At 34.3% G+C, this 21175-nt stretch overlaps 1 protein-coding gene across 6 annotated transcripts in view; it reads right to left on the bottom strand.

Moving 5' to 3' along the window:
- Window positions 1-21175, bottom strand: part of LOC101893179 (filamin-C) — a 154416-nt gene that overhangs the window by 43493 nt on the left and 89748 nt on the right. The window contains exon 2 of one of the 6 annotated variants that reach the window (XM_005177744.4): window positions 4343-5059. The exons of the other annotated variants lie outside the window; for them this stretch is intronic. The gene's annotated coding sequence lies outside the window, so the exon portion shown is untranslated. The remainder of the gene's footprint in view (window positions 1-4342; window positions 5060-21175) is intronic. 6 annotated transcript variants of the gene reach the window in all.

Raw genomic sequence — 21175 nt, 5'->3', positions numbered from 1 at the left:
CGAGCTGTTAGTTGTTCTGGTCCATTTTACAGCTAAATATAATCCAATGGTCATCCAAAATGCTAGAATCCTTCCCTGTCCTTAGCTCCCTTCTCAGGCGTGTCGATTGGCTTCAATTGTGTGATTAGGAATTTTTTCTGTTTTTGGTTAATTTTAGCCCCTTAGTTTTTTGTGATCATCTCCACAAGCAAGAACCCGCTCTGCATCTACAAATTTAGACTCATCTATACGATTTTTCGTCAACGAAGTCAGCATAAAAAAACCAGAAGTTCGCCTCTTGTGTATTTCGGATATCGCCTGTAAGTAATGTTTGTATTTTTGTCACACAAAAGTAGTGGTCCATTCTACCCGCTGTCTTAGACTCTAAGGGCGGAAATACATAAAGCGCATATTTGGCTGGCTTAAGTCATCGGCTGGCTTCTTCGTAGATGAACAAAGGAGTTTTAGGTTGACTTATGCCATGTTTACGTTATTACTTTTCGTAGGGTTAACCCACTTTGAGAGGGTTTATTTGAAGTAAAAGTAATGGATATGACAATTTAAATCCAAATCCAGTGGGTTAACCCTCATATATATAAACGTACTATTAGTTCGATTTTGAGGATCGGACGATAATTGCAATCTGTATATAAATAATAACCTCAACCTGTGTTGTAAAGTGCAAAAATATTACAAAATATACATTTCAATATTATAAGTCAAATTGAAAAAATTGCATGCGATAACAAATATGAAAAAATAAAAAAATGTCACAATATACTACAAAATCAATATTAACATCATTATTGGCATGTTTTTATGCGATTCTTTTAGATTTTATACTTTTATGCCAAAAGGGCATTCTAAATTTACAAAATTTGTCAAAATCTCTACAGCCATTCTGGAGATATAAGCATTCTAGCTAACATCCCCTTCTTTTGTATATATATACATTGTATATATTTCGCTATATATATTCGATATTTTTACTATCGGCATCTACGTAACGGTCAGAATTGACCTGTTCATCTATTTGTGATTTCGCCGGCATTAAAAAATATTAGCGGTTTAATGGAAAATTTGACTTTTATTTATCACAAATGCCATAGCAGTAAATATTACCCGATGACATTGAAATTTCGCTTCGATTGGTTCAAAATTGTGGCCTATAGAGCAACTGCAAAATCAGGAAATTTTTCTGTTTTTGGTCCATTTCAACCCCTTAATATTATGCGATCATCTCCAAAAGAAATAGGGTTCTATTCTGACCTTAACCCCAACTCCATACTAAATTTCGTGACCTGTAGAGTGATAACAAATTAACATGGACAGACGGACGGACGGACATACATAGGTAGATCGACTCAGCTCGGCGAGATAGGAAGATCCATATATACTTTCCTATGTGGGAAACCAATATTACGTGGTGTTACATATTTTTTGGCCCAATCAAACTTATAATACCCCCAACACATAGTGTTGTAGGATATAAAAATATGAAACAGTCTTTCCCAGGCAATAAGAACTGAGTGGACTTCGAATTCGAATCTTGTCAAAAATGAACCGATTTCACATCCCTTATCCTAGCCAGTGAGTTACTTTATGGCGGAGGATAAAATTGAGCGATTTTATTTATCAAATTAATATTGGGGACTGATGAGAAGAGATATTTGAAATGAGTTTAACATGATATGAAATAGCACATATAGCAAAAGACTTCGGCTAACCTCGGTAAACAATACATAATGTAAACGTACACATAATGTAAACACACTGTTACATGCTTTCTTTTCTGTTGAAAAACGGCCACTAGTGTGTAAACGTCCAACAGAGAGAGAGACTCGTTATGAAGCACGTACTCGACATACAAGCATGTGTATGACGGCATATGAGCCAAGCATTGGCTTTTTGTATCTTACACTTATATAAGACTTTGTATTGTGATGAATGATAAGATGTAAAAGAAAGTTGAATAAATGATCACATATAAATGTAGATCAATTGCAATTTATAACCAGTAAGGAAAAGTAAAAAGTCGGGCGGCCCGACTACATGATACCCTACACCACTATGAAAGAATTTATTTTAAGTATATCATACAACCTGTCAACACTTGGCTTTAGAGAAGTTATAGTTTGCTATAGAGTGCATGATATTACTTGGAGAAGGATTATATTAAACAAGTAAAAAAAAAAAAAACAGTAAGTTCGGCCGGGCCAAACTTTTAATACCCTCCACCTTAGGAAATGAGGCAAAAACCATTAAAATGCCGAATATCGGGAGGTACCGTCATATGGGGGCTACACCAAAACGTGGACCTATAATTACAATGTTTCGCCACACGAACTAGGACCCATTATGACCCACAAATACCAATTTTTAGATAAATCAGTGAAAAAATGTGGCAAAAACCATCAAAATACCGAATATCGGGAGGTACTGTTATATGGGGGCTATACCAAATCATGGACCCATACATGCAATGTTTCGCCACCGGAGCTGGAAACCATTATGACCCACAAATACCAATTTTTAGACAAATCTGTGAAAAAAAAGTGGCCAAAAAAACTAAAATACCGAATATTGGGAGGTACCCTTATATGGGGGCTATACCACAACGTGGACCTCCACATGCAATGTTTTGCCACACGCTCAGGGATCCGTTGTGACCTACAAATACCAATTTCCAGACAAATCCGTGAAAAAAATGTGACATAAATCATCAAAATACCGAATATCGGGAGGTACCGTTATATGGGGACTATACCAGAACGTGGACCGATATATCTCATTTTCAATACCAACCATTCTAGACACAATGTAAATAGCTCTACTAAATTTTGGCGCTCTACGTCAAATAATGTGGGTTGTATCGTGATTTCAACAGACAGACAGACGGACATCGTTAAATCGACATAGAATTTTATACTGATTATGAATGACGAATATTTAAGGATGTTACAAACGGAATGACAAAGTTAATATACCCTCCTTTCGAAGGTGGAGGGTATAAAAATATATAATGGAAACGAACGTCCCGAAATTCACTCCATTTGGGCTGACATTAGCCATTATTTGCACAATAAACCTGAAATCGGATGAAAGGATATATGTGGGAATAATATCCAAATCTTAGCCGTTCTCGATAAAATTTGGCAAAGATATTTCCGGGCTTTTTTAAGATATCAGGTACTAAATATCATTATTGTCGAATGTATATTACGAATGTGAGAGACTTAAGCTCCCAATCGGATGAAACATATATATGGGAGCTATAGCTATATCTGAACCGATTTTCTCCGAATTCGATGTACTTGCTTAAGTCAGTCGGATATGCCAAAATTCAGATCATTTGGACTGATATTGGCTATTTGGTGTACAATTAACCTAAAATCAATTGAGAATATATCCGGGAGCTATATCCAAATATGAATCGATCTTGACAATACAATAAACCTGATATCTGATGAAAATATATTTGGGAGATATATCCTAATCTTAACCGATCTCGATAACACTTGACAGAGGTATTTTCGAGCAGTATCTGATATTTCGCATGTGATGGACTTAAAACCACAAATCGGATGAAACAGATATATCGGAGCTATAACTATATCTGAACCGATTTTCTAAAAATTGTATTTACTTATTTGGTGGGATATACCAAAATACAGGTCATTTGGACTTATATTAACCCGAAATCTGATGAAGCTATATATAGGAGCTATATACAACTTTGATCCGATTATCACCAATTCCAATAGGGTTCGTCCTTGGGCCAAACAAATATTGTTTGCGAAACTTCATCTCAACCGAATAATATATGCGACCTGCATTTTGTTCACAAAAATGCATGAACGGACGGACGGACGGACTGACATGCATAGATCGACTAAGAAAGTGTTTCTATGAAGATCCTCAAAAGTAACTATGGTCTATCTCGCTTCCTTCTCCATGTTACAAAAACAAATGCCGAAACCATACATTTATAAATTGCCTAATTGTGACAAAAAAATAATTTTCCATAAAACAGTAGTCTTAAATTGATTGCTTAAATTTAGAGTATTCTCCATAGGCTTGAGTTCATAATACTCTCTATTACAGAGAGCAATGTTTTCCATGGTGAATTGGGCCAATGTGAATTATTTGTGTTTAAAATTTTCTTCCTAATTGAGTGTTCTTGAATTACACAATTTTAAATAGTCCATGGCTTGTGAGTAAGGCTATTTTTGTCTTAGTAATACGGCCATTTGTTCCTTTTAATTTTATACCTAGCTTAATCTCACTCTTTTATACCACAGTATCCAAAAAACTTACAACTAACAATAACAACAAATATATTCAAAAATTGAATCATACACACCTCGTTTAATCCAACAAAGCCTATCTCTATATGGTGTTAGCTATGTCGCGTTGGTTACGTTTGCAGCTTATATTCGATGGTATTGTATTTTTCTAGCCAAGCAAAGATGCAGGCCGTAAGTGATGGCTTTCAAAAAATGGAATATCTAGCAGAATTTCCGGTTTGCTTGTTAAGGCTAAAAATTAAAACGTTGCAGCCGTACAAAAAAAAACGGCAATTCTTATATATTTATTCGTTTTTGCTTAGGTGCATGTATTTTTTAACGATTTTTTTTTTCAAGAAATCTCAAGTGCAGTGAAGTTGTGGCAGAGTGCTGCAATCAGGTGTTTTGTTTTTCAGGTTGGAAAAGCTGGATTTAGTCGTCCGGTAGCGGCCGGTTATAATGAATGCGTAACAGCAACAATGTAGACAGCGGCAGTGAGCATAAGAGCGCGGCTTGTCGTCAGCAAGTGAGCAGATAAGCTGCGGTTGTAACACCAGTGGATGTGTGTGTGTGTGTTTTCAAAATTCTTTTGTTGTAGCGAAGTCAAGTCAAGAGCAATCACAAGACCGGAGATGTTGCACACGTTGAAAATCGGGTTGTTAACCGACATACAACTGGCAGGCGGGCAGGCAAATCGTTTAGCAGGTGTTAATATGAATTTTGTAGGCCTCTCATCAAAGTAAAATTTATGTTGATTATTGTAGGCCAAAAAATTAATTGGTTAGATTTTTTCACTAAATTATGAAAAATATATATTTTTATTTTATTTCACTTTACGAAAAAACAATATTTTTTTCTAAAAAGAATTAATTGACAATTATTACTTTTATAATATTAATTTTCGTGTTATATTTTATTTTATTATCTTTGGTATAATTTTTGTATAACATTCACATTAATTTATTTGTTTGTATTGCATGTAATTAATAATCTTATCATATATATTTAAATATGTTTTTATATATTTTATTATTATTATTATTATTATTATTATTATTATTATTATTATTATTATTATTATTATTATTATTATTATTATTATTATTATTATTATTATTATTATTATTATAATTATAATTATTACTTCTTTTATTTCTTTTGTAAGGTTCACATAATTCTTTTTAGTTTTTGTTTATTTTGTTTTTGTATTGTCACTTTTTTATTTTATTTTATTGCCAATTTTTTATTATTACAAATTAAATTGTGCAACAAAATTCAATTTTCTCAATAATTACCGGACATTCACGGTAAGATTATGAAAGGTGAGCAAAAAAGAAGGCACATTTATTGGAGTTGTGAAAATTTACATCTCAAAGTAAACTAAATAGGGGTTATTCGACATTTTTTTAAATGTACGAATGAAGATTCCTTGGAATCTGTTGATTTTAGGTGTATAATATATTTGGCTATGTCTTAGATAAAAATACAAGGAATGTTTAGGAAGAGAATTCTAACCCTGAAGAGAGTCACAAAAAGAGTCTTTGTGGTCTTATTTTGAAAATTTGGTTAAAAATTCACTTAAAATGGCAATTAACAATATTCTAAAAATGTAATTGTCATAAGATTCTACTGTTGCTTCCGGAGGACGTTAAAAGTCTAAATAAAACACGTTTTAGGGTTAAAGCCGTACTTTGTGTGAATTTATGTAAATATCTTCTAAAAACATCACTTTAGAAGCTTATTGTCAAAGACAAAAATGTTTTCCATAAAATTTCATTATGAGTCGCCATAGCAAATAAATTTGTATTTCTTTGGGATATCAAAACAAGTAAAATGCAGTAGTTTCGGCCAGGCCGAACTTTGAATACCCTCTACCATTTAGAACGAATTTGGAAATTTTCAAAAAATTAAATCCGTTCAAAATTTTATTAAAATCTTACAAATACCGAATATAGACGTTATATTGGGATCTATACGACGTGAATCTACATAGGTATTGTGTGTTGAATTCGAAACATGAAATAAACGGTGAAAATTGTAGCTAAAATCATCAAAATACCGTATACAGGGATGTACCGTTATAACGGAACTGTACGAAGACCTGGACCTGCATAGATAATTTTCTTTCACAGGCTAAAACATCCATTACGAACTTCAAAAACGACATTTCAAAAAATTTAGGTGAGTATTGTACCTAAAACTGTCAAAATATCGAATATAGGGAGGTACTGATATATGGGGCCAATACGAAGACCTGGACCTGCAAAAAATTTTTTTATCACAGACTGTTGTATCCATTACGAACTTCATATTTCAAATTTGAAACAATTCCCGTTAATAATGTCGCTATAAACATCAAAATATCGAATATAGGGATGTACCGTTATATAGGGGATATACGAAGACGTGGACCTGCACAGACAATTTTCTGTCATAGGTTGTAGTATCCATTATGAACTTCAAATTCCAAATTTGGAAAAATTCCGGTATATAATGTCGCTAAAATCACCGAAATACCGAATATAGAGAGGTGCCGCTATATGGGGGTTATACGAAGACGTGGACCTGCACCCACAATTTTCTGTCTTAGCCTGTAGTATTAATTTTGAACTTCAAATGCCAAATTTGAAACAATTCCGGTTAATAATCATCAAAATACCTAATATCGGGAGGTACCATTATATTGGGGCTTGGACCTACACCCACAGTTTTCTGTTTCCCATTACGAACTCTAAATACGTAATTTGAAACAATTTCGGTGAATAATGACGATAAAATCATTAAAATAGCGAATTTTGGGAGGTACCGTTATGTGGAGGCTATACGAACACGTGGATCTGCACAGACAATTTTCTGTCATAGGCTGAATCGAATATAATAAATTTGAACAAATTCCGGTGAATAATGTCCCTAAAATTATCAAAACACTGAATATCGGGATTATATGGGGGCTATATGAAAACGTGGACCTACATGCCTACTGGAAAAATAAACATGTGTGCAAAATTTTAGCCTTCTATCTCAATTCGTTCGAAAGATAGCGTGATTGCAACAGACGGACAGACAGACAGACAGACATCGCTAAATCGAATTTTACGCTGATCAAAAATATATATACTTTGTTGGGTCTGACATGAGTATTTCGAGGGGTTACAAACGGAATGACAAAATTAATATACCCTCCATAGTATGGTGGAGGGTACACAAATTATGATATGTTACATAATACTTATTGCATATACAAATTTCTTTTATTCAGAAATTCATATCGAAATTTGATTTAGAAAATTTCTTCCTTTGACACGTTCCCCCAAAAAGAGAATTTTTAAGGGAGATTTATACTTAGAATGGAAACGTATAAAATTAGCAGTTGAAAAGTTTAACTTAAAATTTTCACTTGTAACACGTAAAATTGGAATGTAATTTTCTTAAAAACTATTTAACCTAGATGTATAATGGTGAAGTTTTGTGTTGAATATTTCTTCTTTTTATACTTTCTGTCTAAAACAAAAAAGAGTCCGAAGAAAACTTGATCAAAAAATTGAGAAATATTTAGCTTTTTTGTTTTTTTTTTTTTTTTTTTTTTGAAACCTTTCTGAATATATGATGAAAATAGAGATTCCTTTTCTTTGATGAGAAATATTTTCGTCTCTGTCGTTATACTTCCATTATGATGCTTTGTTGGAGATTTTTGCAGAAAATTAATATAGAGTATGGTTTTAATCCTAAAATGTGGTTTTAATATATAAGACTTGCAAGCGTTTAAGTTTGATTTAAGCTCTTGTCGTCTTCTTGGGCCTATAGTAGAATTCTTTGCCATGACCCCGTTTACCCGACTTTTTAACCATAATTAGAAAGAAGTTCCGAAATTACAGATATTCCTTGTATTTTTATCTCTAATACTGCTGAAGACACAAAAAACCTCAAATGAACGAATGCGAGGAGAATCTTAATTCGAAAATTTGAAAAAGAAAGGTTAAAAAGCAGTAAGTTCGGACGGGCCGAACTTTGAATACCCTCCACCATTTGGAACGAATTTGGAAATTTTCAAAAAATAAAATCCTTAAAATATTCTGTTAAAATTTTAAAAATACCGAATATAGCCGTTATATTGGGGTCTATACGACATGGACCTTCATAGGTATTGTTTGTCATAAGCCATTACCTTGTTCAAATTTGAAACTTGAAATAAACGGTAAATAATGTAGCTAAAATCATCAAAATATCGTATATAGGAAGATACCGTTATATCGGAGCTGTGCCAAGACCTGCACCATCATAGACAATTTTTTGCCACAGACTATAGCATCCATTACGAACGTCAAATACGACATCTCAAACAATTTCGGTGGGCATTGTACCTAAACTCGTCAAAATACCTAATATTGGGAGGTACTAATACGAAGACCTGGACCTGTAGACAGACAGACGGACATGGCTAAATCGACTTAGAATTTTACGCTGATCAAGAATGTATATACTTTGTTGGGTCTGACATGAGTATTTCGAGAAGTTACAAATGGAATGACAAAGTTAATTTACCCTCCATAATATGGTGTAGGGTATAAAATAATGTGGAAGAGGGGGAATCGGACACAACCCAAGTAATGCCCGAATTGTTATCTGTATTATTGAGGAATACACGCATAAATTCTAAGGAATTCCAATTCGAAAATTTCAAAAAAGTGCGGAATATAAATATTCATAACACCGATATTAATGTCTTCTATTCTTAGCTCTACTTTCATAATCTACTGGATTTTTTCTGTAATTATTTAAAAAAAGTAAATTTTATCGCACAGTGTAATTTTATTATTAATATTATTTTATTATAATTATTATATTTTTATATATTTTTTTATTTTATTGAAGCATTGTTATATTTATTTATTTAATTATTTTTTTTATCATAAAGTTCCTTTTTTTATTTATTTTTCTTTTTCATAATATTTTTTTCCTTTCTGGTTCACTTTATTTTAATTTATTTGTTGTAATTAATTTTCATATTTCTTTGACATTTAAATTAGATTTTTAACACGCTTTGTTATTTATAATTATTAATAATTTTAAATCAAGGTGAAAAAGCATGATCACTTGATTGAATTGCCGGCACGCGAATGTCACGCATTTAATTATTATTTTTATTATTTTTTTTTTTTTTTGTTTTTTATTTTTATTCTTTTTCGCCTCATTTGTGTTTCTTGGGGTTTTTGTGCTAATGTTGACCTCTGTTTTAGATTGTGAAAATATAATGAACCCCTTCATATAATGTTTGAGTATGATTAATACAATTTGTTTGGGAGATTTCGTATGAACGGCCTAAGACTAATTCCAAGTAACGAAAATATCAAATGTGTCGATTATCGGCGTATTGCTTACTTCGCTCTATAGTTATATTTTGTAAAATCCAAACAATAGTAAATGGCCTACAAAGAGTAGAAGACACTGTCGAAAAGAGTAGAAGACTCTTTCGCAAAGAGTGGAAGACACTTTCGGAAAAGAGTAGTAGACAATGTCACAAATATATTCAGTATTATTAAGGTTCTGCAAGTTAAGAGTTTCTGGACAGAAAGCCGAATTTATTTAACCAGTACACCTCTGCAGTACGTGCTATATTGCACACAAACCCCACCTAAATTTTCTAGACAAACTTTATAAAAATTACAAAATTATTCAAAATATGTTAATGAATATTTAATAACCCTCTGAGGGTGATAAATTTTATTTTAAATATTTTCTAATATCATTATTGTATAAATTAAGATAAGCCTGCAGACGATTTTTTTTTTTTTCATTGAAAAGGTAGCTATTCAAAATATTATTTTCATTTCTTTCATCGTTTTTTTTTTTTCATTTTTCGTTTTCGTTCATATCAAAATTTACACTTGAGTGAATTTTGGTGCTGGTGGTCCATGTGAATGAAAATCTGAACAATGTTCATTTGAATTTGCATGATAATCGGTCATTTCAAGTTTTTGCTTTTTTGTTGTTTTTTGACCATGGATAATACTGGATACTTAAACAAAAAAACATGCCGTTATGTGTATGAATATGTGTGTGTGTGTTTTCTTTATAATAATTTCATCTTATTATTTTAATGGCAATATCTAAATCTGACTGACGGTTGTTAGCTAATGGCAAAATAATGAAACGAAAGTGAAATTTCTTCATTAGAAACGAAGCTAAAGGAGAGGATGAAAAGTTTCTAAGACATGAAAACACGAATACAAAAAAAAGAGTATTGGGGTTTTTTGTTTAGTTTTCTAAAGTCGAAATAAATTATTTAACATAAAAATACAAATTACAGTAACAACAAAAACAAAACGGGTTTTCATTGCGAAGAATCGAATGAGTAATATGATATGTTTAGAGATTAACCTTTAACCAAATGAAACTGATAGTTTTTGGAATTTGGTGACTTTTATACATTTTTTGACATTTGACGGGTTTAAAGGTAAGAAATGTGTATGGATCTTCCAGGTCTTCAGTCCATGAACAAAAGGTAGTTATTCGACCCCTCGAAGACCTTTGCAGGTCCCTCAAAGGAGTTTTATTGAGAGAAGACCTTTTTCTAAAAGGGAAGATACAATCTATTTCCATCTACTTAAGAGCAGAGTAGATGGGTCTGATGGAATATGGTCGCATCTACTTTGCAATATATTGAAACTAGATCCATCTACCCTACAGTATATGGCTTCAGGGAACGTCCTCTAGATGATCTCTGGGTCTATACAGACAAAAAATGTCGTTCTCATCTGGGCTCATTCATTCTAAAGTATATGGCCTCTGGGTCCGTGTATTCTAAAGTAGCTAGCCTGTATATGGCCTCTGGGTACATCTTAGGAATTTGGGTACATCTACATCTACACATCTACGCTGACGTAGATGGACTCTGGACACATCTACTCTTACGTAGATGGCCTCTGGATACATCGACTCTAACGTAGATGACCTCTGGGCACATCTACTCTAACGAAGATGGCCTCTGGGCCCATGTACTCTACAATATATGGAATATAGACCCATCTACTTTGCAGTATGTGGCCTAGCTAGCCGACTGGTCAGTGTGTCTAACCTACTAGCTGATTTCCCAACAACCTTACATAAAGAGAAGATGTTTAAAGAGTTATTATATATATTGAAGTTGCCCCGCAGATCCTCTGTATAAAAGACTCTTAGAAGGTACTCTCTGCTTTGAAAACTGTCAGAAGGTATTTTGGCATTGAATACATTTAGGAGGTGCACAGACGACCTTCTTTACATGAAAGGCCTTTAGGATGTCTTCCCTACACAGAAGATCCTCGGGCATTATTGTCTGTACAAGAGACCCTCGGGAAGTCTTCCCTGCACAGAAGACCTTTTGGATGTCACCTTTCTGTAGGTCTTATCCGTATAGATGAACTTTTAGAAGATGTCACTGTATAGAAAAGGTTTCAGAGCTTTTTAAACGACATTAAAAGACACTTCGGAGGTCTTCTCTGAGTAGAAGACTTTTCTGAGATTTTCTACATATAGGAGAATTTTTTGGAAGTCTTTTCTATATAGATGTCTTTCGGAAGGTCTTTTCTCAAACGAAGAGGTCTTTCCTGAATGGAGTCCCTGTGGAGGTTCTCTCTGCGTAGAAGACATTTTATAAGTCTTCTTTGTGTAGAATACCTGTTGAAAGACTCCTCTTGTATAGAGGACCTCTGTATGAAAGACTTTCTTTGGGGTCGTCTCTGTGTAGAAGACCTTCTAGAGATCTGCTCTGTATAGAAGAACTCTCGTAATTCCATTCTATATAAAAGAACTCTCGAAGGACTGCTCCGTATCTAGGATCTCTTGTAGGGTCTGTATAAAAAAAAACTCGGAGGTTGGCTCTGTATAGAAGACTTTTCGGAGTTTGGCTTTGTATGGTACCTGGGTTTTCACCTTCTCAACACTAAACTTCGATCTATCTTCGTTCAAATTCCATCTCCCATGTTAAGCCTACATTTCCACATTCTTCAGGAAACAAAAACCCTGTGTTTCCCATCATTAAAACATCCATTAAAATATGCGTTTTTTTTTCTCTTGAAATTGATATATCACCGGTGAATTCATTTCCTTTTATTTCCACATGATTGCATGTGGAGATTTTTTAGCGAAACCCGGTAAGCACTGACTGCACTACGGGAAATAATAGGTTTGGCGATGCGTGGACATAACAATCAATATGTGAGCGTGTGTGTGAGGTGTTGGTATTTTTTTCCAAGTTTGCACAACTATTTGCCCCCTCCCAAACAGACAATATCGAATAAAGCGGACATACAACCGCATTCCTATGTGAAATCTTAATAGATTTCAGAAAAAAAAAAAACATTCTCAACGCAAAACAATGACCAGATAATCTATGGACAAGCATCTCATGACGTTTCACAGCTATTGGCAGCGACGGCTAGCAAACAAACAAAAAGTAAATTTGAGACGATGGCCCATTCATTCAAGCATTTTTTTCGGTTTGTCAGTCATGTGTGACACAACAAAAACCTACCTCAATCCAACTCAACACAACGCATACAAAGGGTATTTGCGGTAAAACAACAAATGGGATATACGATTTTCCAAATGAAATTCAATATTTCAACAATTATTTAAAACTCAACATTCAAGTCCTGTTGTTCCTCTTTTCTGCGAAAGATCACAAAACTCCAGACAAACAACAATGACGACACAACAAATCATCTGCTAGCAAATTACAGGAGAAGTAGAAAAAAATCCAAAACCTAAATCTACCTGTTAAATACCTGTGTCATAAAGATCGACAGACATACGAGAAGAAACCCACAAACATACCGACACACTTGTGCGGATTTATTTGGCGAGAAACGGAGATTCATAGAGAAGAAATTCACCACCACCATCCATGTAGACAAGCCCAAAAAGATTGACGAGCCAAGATAATGAGGTTACTAACAACGAAAATAACGAAAGCAAACAAAAAATGAAAAGAAACTCAGCCATAGATAGAGCCGTACATGCTGCACTCACACACATGAACGGCCAATCGAACAACATATTTTGCAAAGTACCTACGAACTGTAAAAAATGAGTGTGAAGAAATCTTCTACAGGTAAGGGCCAATCTATCGTGATAAACAGTTAGCCGTTGAAAGATGCTGTGAAGGCGATTTGTGTTAATCGTATTTTAGTTATGGTGTCTGTCCATTTAGTGAGAAATGTTTGAATTGTATCCGACTCGTGAGAAAAGAAGAATCCTGGTGAAAGAGAATTTAACGGGATTTTCCATGGAAAAGGCTATTAAGGATTTCATTCCGCAAGAAATACAATCGGTCTACAAATCTCGTAAAGAAGACCATGTGAGTTTTATTCGTGTAGAATCTATTAGGAGATGTATGGAATGATTTCCTTACACAGAGAACCCATGAAAAGACACTAGAAAGAACAAGCAAAAAAGCAGCTAAGTTCGGAACTTGAAAAATTCCGTCGAAAAATACAGCTCAAAGGAAAGCCGCTATATGGAGGCTACAGGAAGACTTGGTCCTGTATATACAATTTTTATACTCTCTACCTTACATAGTATGGAAGATATATTAAGTTCATTATTCTGTTTGTAACTCACGCCAGAGTCAAAACGAATAAAGATTGAAAGCTAAAATTTTTCACAGATCAGTCTTTTGACAGCAGGTATTTTGATGATCTTAGCTACATTTTTCAATGGAATTGTCTGAAAATCTATACTAGAAGTTCTTTCTAAGATAAATGTCTAGAACTTCTAGTATGGAAGATAAATGTCTAATGGAAGAGAAATACCTATATAGGTCTACGATATCGTATAGCCCACATACAACGATACTCCCCGATATATTTTGATGATTTTAGGGACATTATTCACCGGAGTCGTATTTAGAATTCTTAATGCTTATTATAGCCTAAGAAAAAAAATTGAATATGCAGATCCATGTCTTCGTATAACCTCTATATAGCGGTACCTTCGTTAGTCTTAGTGACATTATTCACCGGAGTTGTTTTAAATTTCGTATTAGAGTTCGCAAAGGAAACTACAGTCTGTGACAGAAAATTGGCAATGCAGATCCAGGTTTTCGTATTGGCCCCATATATCAGTACCTTCCTATATTCGCTAGTTTGACAATTTTAGGTACAATATTCACTGAAATTAATTAAAATTTCGTATTTGAAGTTCCTAATAGGTCCAGGACAGCCTGTGACAGAAAATTGTCTATGCAGGTCCAGGTGTTCGCATAAACCTGATATAACGGTGTTTTGATGATTTTTCGGTGTTTTGATGATTTTAGCTAAATTATTAGTAGGATTTACTTTTCAAGTTTCTTTTTTGAATATTGTAATGGCATGTGACAAAAATTGCTTGTGCAGGTCCACATCTTCGTATAGACCCAATATAACGGCTACATTGGGTGTTTTTAAGATTTTAACAGAACATTTTTTCAGATTTTATTTTTTGAAAATTTCCAAATTCTTTCCAAATGGCGGAGGGTATTTAAAGTTCGGCCCGGTCGAGCTTACTGCTGGTTTACTGATTTGTCATAGGCTGTAGCATCCGTTACGAACTATAAATACGAAAATTGAAATAATTCCCGTCAAAAATGTCGCTAAAATCATATCATATAAATAGCGAATATCGGGGGGTATAGTTGTATGGGGGCTATACGATATTGTGGTCCTATATAGACAATTCTCTTCCAGAAGTTAAAGTAGTCAGAAGAAACTCCTTGTTCAGAATTTCAAAAAATTCCATTGAAAAATGTGGCTAAAATCATCAAATACCGAATATCGTGGGGTACCGTTACATGGCAGCTATACGAAATCGTGGACTGATGTAGCCCATCTATGAACTTGACCTGCCTGCGGACAAAAGACTGATCTGTGCAACAGTTTAGCTTTAAATCTCAATTCGTTTTGACTCTAGAGAGATTACAACAGACGAAGAGACGGGCAGACGGACGAATGGGCAGGGCTAAGTCGTCTTACGCTGATCAAGAATATATGTTGTCTTTATTGGGTCTAAAATTATTATTTCGATGATTTACAATGACGGAATGAAGAACTAATATACCCTCCACACTAGATGGTGGTGTAGCTTATGCATTAGAAAACTGAAGGACTTCCAAATGAAGTCTGCAATAGTACAACTTTGTTCTAATATCATGGCCCTATACTGTTTCGTATAACCTGGCACATTTAATTATAAAACTTTAAAGCCTCTCTCAAAAATAACTGATCGAAACTAATGATAGACAACAAGTACTAAGTACTCATCTTATCCCCCGTACTATTCATATCTGGGAAAAAGAGCGGTTAATGGGTTGATAAATAATCGAAACAGGTTTTCATTTAGCCCCATTGCAACCTACAAATGCCATAGATAGATATCACAATTACCGCAACGCTTAAATGAGCTGCAACAACAATGGAGGTGTGCCATTTTCTTTGAGACATACACCGACATACAAACAATTTTAAAATAATAGAAAAAAAAAAATAATTTATTGGGAAAACTATTTAACAATAGAAATTCAGTTTTTCCTTTGATTTACTCGAAGAAAATGCAAAAAGCACTTGAATGTTTTTCCTCCATCTCATTGTTACACGTGTGTGTGTTTGTTTCTCTTGTTAGTTTACTGATAAATTGTGAGAACGAAAATTCTTTGTTTTTGTAAGAAACAAAAAAAAAAAACAACAAAAGAAATTTTCCAACAAGTTGTAGTAGGCACGTATGGGTGAGACCTGCACCTTGCACTTGCTTGGGTACTGTGTATCTATGCGGCCCCCAAACCGGAAGGCGTGCCATCATTTCAAAGGAAATTGTGTTATCTCCTCTATCCGGTTAAGATGTGAAATGTGCGATAACAAGCTGAATTGTGACCATTAATATTGAAGGTGTAATTAAGACACCAACACACTTGAAGAGCGTTTCCATTGGAGCATTTGTAAGTGTCGGTAATTATTAATGATTAATAGATCCAAGATAAATGAATAATAGAAAAGAGACATTAAATGTTTAAATTACTAAAGGATAGTGTTGATTTGACATAGCGTTGCTTCTAAAAGGCTTTAAAACGTTTTCTTTGTAAAGATATGTAAAGAAATCCAAAAAAGGTATTTTGTCTATAGAATACATCCAAAAGGAGGAGAAGAACTTCTGAATATATTTTATGGATGGAAAGTCTCGAAAACGGCTATAGATGTTATTATCACTAACTGTTTTTCATTTGAATAATATCTATAAAAGATCTTTAGCTATAGAAAACCTTCAAAAAGTCTACATGTTTAGAAGATCTATAGATATATTCTATATATTTATATACATAGAATATATATTAAGTCCTCCTAGAGACTTTTTATGTGTAGAAGACTTCAAGAAGCCCTCCAATGTGTACAAGGTCAAAAATCGCAAAATGTGGATAATACTTTGAAGAGAGGTTAAATGTTGAAGAAAAATCTTCACCAGACCTTATATCTACAAAAGAGACCTTCTAGACCCCCACTAAACCTCCAAGCTCACTTCTATATTAAGAATTCCTCTATGTACAGAAGACCTGTGAAATAAAAAAACTGGAACCAATTTCAGACTGCTTTCATTTTTAGGCCACTCGTCCGACAGTTGTTAAAATTATTCCAGTGACAGCTCACAAGCGTACAAAAGCGTTTTGGTGAGAATTTTCCAGAAAAAAAGTTATTTGTGATGGAATTTAAGCGTGATAGTGTGATTTCTTTATATTTGGCTGGAAAACCTCTATCGTTAGAGCACTCCAGCATTTAAATGTAATTAGATCTTTTGTGTCTCGTACCATCGCCCGTTACCAGCGTAGCCCAACATCTAGGAATTGGACGGAAGTAAAAAGCAACATCAGCTGAAATGGTTCGAAAAGTAAAGAATCGACTTGATCGAAACCCGCGTCGCAGTGGCCGAAAAATGCCCCTTGAACATAGCATATCGCAGTATTCCATTCGGCTATTGTTGAGAAATGAGCTCGGGGTAAAGCAATTGAAATTCCAAAAAGTGCAAGAGCTTTTACACCACAACAGAAAGAAAATAGACTCAAAAGGGCTGGTTATAAAATGAGGTTCCTCGCTTCATTTCCAGCGTACAATGGCCACTAAAATCTCCGGATACCAATCCGTTGGACTATTGTGTCTGGAGTATTTTGGAAAGCAAGTTTGGCACTAAATCATACCAATGTGTCGATCACCTCAAGCAAACGCTTCGCGGGGAATAGGCCAAAATATCGCAGAGCAACTTTCGGGTTTCATTGGCCGTTTAAAGGCCATAATTTGAGCCAAAAGGTGACCAATTCGAACAAATCTAAACTTATTCTAAAATTTGATGATATTTCCGACATTTTTCGCTTTCATTCAATAAAATTTAAGAAAAAAAATAAAAATTATTGCATTTGACTTTGTTGGATTTTTTTATCTCACCCTATAGAACCCCATGAAGGGTCCTACATTTATTAGATCACAAAAAAATACAATTCGTAGAATATCCCCACCTCAAATTGTGACCCTGCTCATTGAAGATTTTCGAAAGGCCTCACATAAATCAAAATCTCATATCTATCAATCGTCTACATGCTGAGAAAACAAACTGTGAATTTAAAGAAAATTCGTGTTAAAATTGTGGCTAAAACAGCTAAAAACACGAGAAATCTACTGGTACAGTTATATGGCGGCTGTACTAGGAATGGGCCTACTTGGCCTGTTTTCAATACCAAAAATCCTGCAGGCATAAAGTATATCCGAGTAAAATTTGATCAACCTACTTCATTTCGTTCTAGGCTAGAGTAATTTCATGCAGATTAAGAATAAATTTACTTTGTGGGGTCCAAAAGGTGGCTTAATATCTCCAGAAATTTAAAAAATGTGTTATTTTCAAAAATATCGAAAATGTGCTCATCTTCACCTACAAATATTTTGATCTAAGTTTTTAGGTACCTCAATTTCAAACATGTTTACTATACAAAACTTATTAATGTTTTTCACATTGGTATTGACCAAAGATGAGGTTTCGGCCAGGAAAAATAAAATTTTGACACATTGTCAGCCGTTTAGAACCTGCATAAAAAAACCTTTTAGCTATCCTACTTCCTTTTAAGCTATATTAGGTGCAGAAGACTCAAAAAAAAAAAAAAAAAAAAACAATGAAAATACACGAGCAATTAATATCTTTTTGTCCAGATTAAAGAGTAAAAAAAACACAACTCTCATTGGGGTTCTTCAATATATTCAAAATCAAAAAAAAAAAAAAAAAAATAATAAAATAAAACAAGGTATGCATGATTCCAAATGGACGTCACCCAGACCAAATGGAACGAACGCATGAATCGCCGCTGTTCGTTTGATTGTCTGTTGTTTTTGCTATTTCTGTTCTTGTTGTTGTTGAAAAACCAGTTTAATAAACCTTTACGTTTTAGCTGATCGAAAGCAACAAACACAACAATTTTTTTTATTTGTATGGTATTTAATTTCTAGTGGTGGTGGTGTTGTTGTAATAAAACTATTTTTGGTCTGATGTCTAAAAATGAATTTCGAATATAAGAAATGTCTATAAAAGCGTAAGCGGGTTTTACGGGTTGGCGTGAGATTAGCAACATGTTTGAAACACATTTCGGTGTGTGTTGGTTTGTTTTTTTTTTTTTTATAAAAATTAATTGAATTATTATTATGGTTTAAGCTGTATATTCAAATTGAATTTTGAAGAGCACTTGAACTTGCAGAATAATCATTAAAAAAACGCCACCAGTCCATACGCGTGAATTTAAACAAAAGATGTGTATGTAGACACTTTTTTCTTTTTTGAATAGGATACAGTATTGATAAAAACGTGACATTATAAAATTATGGTCATCCGCTGCAAGTATTTATTGCAAAAATCCAACAAATATGGCTATTATGTCCATAATGAAGTATCCACAAAAAAAGCCAATGCATTTTTATGCCGATTAATTGAAGTATGAATGTTAAGTTAATGAACTCTTCATTAAGTTAAGTTGTGGAATGTCATGCAATAACGACGCGAAGCAGAAAAGTGTTACTCCCACTATAAACGTGCTGTTTTGCCACCGAATGTTTTTGATGGAAATATACCGCCTCAAACGAATCTAATTCTGGCGACGATAGTTCTTATTTAGCCTTTTAAGTGATACATTATGAATATGCCGATAGGCAAATGTTGACGAGGTGGAATTATTACACGTAGCTCTAAATGAATAAAGCTATTGATAAAGATATAAGTTCGACGGGGTTAACTTTGAATACCCTCCACCATTTCGAACGAATTTGGTAATTTTCAAAAATTTTTTCAAATGCCGAATGTAACCGTTTTATTAAGGTCTATTCGACGACGTAGACCTGCATCATGAAATTATATGGGGCTATACGAAGACGTGGACCTGCACAGCCAATTTTCTGTCTTAGACTGTAGTATCCATTACGAACTGCAAATACGAAATTTGAAGCAATTTCTGTGAATAATGTTTTTAAAATCATCATAACACCGAATATCGGGTGCTACCGTTATATGGGGGCTATACGAAGACGTGGACCTGCACAGACAATTTTCTGTCATAGCCTGTAGTATCCATTTCGAACTTCAAATACCAAACTTGAAACAATTCCGGCGAATAATGTTGCTAAAATCATCAAAATACGGAATATCGGGAGGTACCGTTGTATGGGGGCTATACCAAAACGTTGACCTACATGGCCCTTTTTCAATACCAAAAGTCCTGCAGACAAAGTAAGGTTTTATCAACGTACTTCATTTCGTTCGGAAGCTAGAGTGATTTCCACAGACGGACAGACATCGCTAAATCGACATAGAAGTTTATGCCGATCAAGACTATATATACTTTGTGGGGTCTAAAATATATACTTCGAGGTGTTACAAACGAAATGAGAACCTTCATAGAATCACTTTCTGAGTCGATTTATGCATGTCAGTCCGTCCGTCCGTCCGTCTGTCCATGTATTCTTGTGAACAAAATTCAGGTCGCATTTATTATCCGATTGAGATGAAATTTTCCAAACAATATTTTTTTGGCCCAAGGACGAACCCTATTGAAATTGGTGAGAATCGGATCAAATTTAGATATAGCTCCCATATATATCTTCATCCGATTTCGGGTTAAATGTGCATTAAATACCCACTATCAGTCCAAATTACCTGAATTTTGGCACACCCAACCGAGTTCGGCCTAGAAGCAAGTATATCAAATTTGGAGAAAATCGGTTCAGATATAGCTATAGCTCCCATATATATCTTTCATCCGATTTGGTGTTTAAGCCTCTCACATTCGTAATATGCACTCCACAAGAATGATATTTGGTACCAGATATAAGATACAGCCCAGAAATAGCTGTTTGTAATTTTATCAAAATCGGTTCAGATTTGGATATAGCTCCCATATATATCTTCATCCGATTTCGGGTTAATTGACCACCAAATGGCCAATATCAGCCCAAATGGCCCGAATTTTGGCACATGTGACCGAGATTAGCCTTAAAGCAAATACAACAAATTTGGAGAAAATCGGTTCAGAAACAGCTATAGCTCCCATATATATTCATCCGATTTCGGGTTAAATGTGCACCAAATGTCCACTATCAGTCCAAAGTACCTGAATTTTGGCACACCCAACCGAGTTCGACCTAGAAGCAAGTATATCAAATTTGGAGAAAATCGGTTCAGATATAGCTATAGCTCCCATATATATCTTTCATCCGATTTGGTGTTTAAGCCTCTCACATTCGTAATATGCACTCCACAAGAATGATATTTGGTACCAGATATAAGATACAGCCCAGAAATAGCTGTTTGTAATTTTATCAAAATCGGTTCAGATTTGGATATAGCTCCCATATATATCTTCATCCGATTTCGGGTTAATTGAC

The sequence above is a fragment of the Musca domestica genome, unplaced genomic scaffold, assembly GCF_030504385.1.
Source record: "Musca domestica strain aabys unplaced genomic scaffold, Musca_domestica.polishedcontigs.V.1.1 35, whole genome shotgun sequence".
Lineage (NCBI taxonomy): Eukaryota > Metazoa > Arthropoda > Insecta > Diptera > Muscidae > Musca > Musca domestica.
Note: the sequence above shows the minus strand (reverse complement) of the source record. Positions and strands in the feature narration are given on the sequence as shown.